Source organism: Macrobrachium rosenbergii, chromosome 1 (genome assembly GCF_040412425.1).
Source record: "Macrobrachium rosenbergii isolate ZJJX-2024 chromosome 1, ASM4041242v1, whole genome shotgun sequence".
Taxonomy (NCBI): domain Eukaryota; kingdom Metazoa; phylum Arthropoda; class Malacostraca; order Decapoda; family Palaemonidae; genus Macrobrachium; species Macrobrachium rosenbergii.
This window is the reverse complement of record NC_089741.1, coordinates 58,185,964-58,188,463: the sequence shown is the minus strand read 5'-3', so window position 1 is coordinate 58,188,463 and position 2,500 is coordinate 58,185,964. Positions and strand designations below refer to the sequence as shown.

Sequence of the window (2,500 nt, the reverse complement as noted above, 5' to 3'; positions counted from 1 at the left end):
CTTTAACCGATATTCCTCTGTCTATCTATCTATCTATCTATCTATCTATCTATCTATCTGTCTGTCTGTCTATATATATAAGTATATATACATATATATGTATGTATGTGTTTATATGTACTGTGTATATATATATATATATATATATATATATATATATATATATATATATATATATATATATATATATATATATATATATATACACACACATATTCAAATATGCAAAAGATCATGCAAAATAACTAATTAAGCCAAGGTTAAAGTGGATCTTAAAGACAATAACAATTGAAAATAAACGGTACTTTTGAGTATTGTGACTACTGTAACATTTGATTTAGCAAAAACTCTTGAAAGTTCTGCGATGAAAGGCAGAACAAAACAAATAAAAATGCGTCGAAGTTATTCAGTGCAAACAAGCTTTCTGTGCAGCGTATAATTCTGTATGAAACTCTCAGCCACGGCTCATGAAACTCTCAGCAGCGGCCCATGAAACTTTCACCCCCGGCCAGGTGGTGGCCTTTGTTGTTGGCACATGTAGCCGTGCCAGATGCACGATCATAACTAACTTTAACCTTAAATAAAATAAAACTACTGAGGCTAGAGGGCTGGAATTGATATGTTTGATTGTTGGAGGGTGGATGATCAACATACCAATTTGCAGCCCTCTAGCCTCAATAGTTTTTAAGATCTGAGGGCGGACAGAAAAAGTGCGGACGGACAGACAAAGCCATCTCAATAGTTTTCTTTTACAGAAAACTAAAAATGGCCTACCGCTTATGCTACGTTACACGTTTTAATTGTTAGTTTTTTTAATCTGGAAAGAATCGGGTAAGGATGAGGAAAAATAGATTTATATAGGTCGGGGATGGCTGACCCGTGAAAGAAATGAGAAGAGATTCTTACGGATCTGGGACAGTTGATCCGTGAGCAAACTTATAGTGATTTTTAAGGATTCATGACAGCTGATCCGTGAATGAAATGAAAAGAGATTTCTTACAGATCTCGGACAGCTGATCCGTGAGCTGATCTCTGAATGAAATGAAAAGAGATTTTTTGACGGATCTGGGATAGCTGATCCGTTAAAGAAATGAAAAGAGATTTTGACGGATCTGAGTTAGCTGATCCGGTAAAGAAATGAAAAAGAGATTTTGACGGATCTGGGATAGCTGATCCGTTAAAGAAATGAAAAGAGATTTTTACAGATCCATGATGGCTAATCCGGGAATGAAACGAAAAGAGATTTTTATGGATCTGGGGTAGCTAATCAATGAAAGAAATAAAAATAGATTTTTACCGATCCGTGAAAGCTGATCTGAATGAAATGAAAAGAGATTTTTATGGAGCTAGGATAGGTGATCTGTGATAGAAATAAAAATGAATTTTTACGTATCAAAAATTACTGATCTGAGAGAAAACATTTCTCTTCGAAATTGTCGGTTAAGTTAAGTATACCTTAGACTGAGCTGATTAACAGCTCTCTTAGGGCTGGACCGAAGGATTAGATTTACTTTACATGGCTAAGAACCAACTGGTTACCTAGCAACGGGACCTACAGCTTATTGTGGAATCAGAACCACATTATTCTTTATTGGTTGGTCGGAGATTCGAACTCGCGGCCAGCAGAGTGCTAGTTGAGAACGGAACCCACTCGTCTAACGAAGAACTTGAAATCGTCGGTAACTGATCATGGAAAACATCCAATAGATTTTGTGGATCTGCGAGGAAATGGTTCAGAAGAGGGAAAAATCAATTAAATACAATAGAATTTTTCATGAGAAGAGAAATTATAAACTGATCTGCAAGGAACTAACTCTGGAGAAAAGTCACGAATCTACAATGAACCGTTTTGAAAGAAGAAACACATATGAAGGAGTCACAGGAAAAAGAAATAGTCCAGTAGAAAAAGAACACTGGAATTGCAGGAAACTAATTGAAGGAACAGACAAAAAGAACTTCTAGAAGATTTGTGTACACGAATGATGTAGGAGAAGAAAGAAAGAAAGAGAGTACTTGGAAAAATATCATAGGATCTGCACGGGAGGGACCTAAGAGAAACAAATTAAGAAAAGATCCGTGGATCTGGAAATACCACATCGAGGATGGAAACGAAGAAATTCCCCTATACCTGCAAATAAATGATTAACAAAAATAATATTCAATTGTTCAAATATAAAAATGAAAATCCTTGGAGGGTCTTGTAATTTTAGAGAGAAAAAAACCCAAGGATCTAGAAGACCCTGGTCAAAGAAGCAGAAGGAGGACTTCCGTGTTTCTGAAAGCATTTGCTCCGGGAGAAGAGAAAAATGTAAGAGATTTTTGACGACTCTACAAATAATTGATCCAGGAAGGGGAGAGAAAAGACTTATTTTTCTTTTCAGGATCAGCAAGTAACCGAATCGGGAAAAACGATGCTCTGTTGTCGTCTTTTGTTTTTAGCAACTTAGCGAGAAGCGCCTGGTCGTTAGTTTGTTTTCTCGTGTCGTACTTAATTGTCCTA

General features: G+C 36.2%; 1 protein-coding gene across 2 annotated transcripts in view; it reads left to right on the top strand.

Moving 5' to 3' along the window:
* LOC136838704 (regulator of G-protein signaling 7-like) overlaps window positions 1-2,500 on the top strand; it is a 187,863-nt gene that overhangs the window by 10,846 nt on the left and 174,517 nt on the right. The window lies entirely within an intron of this gene.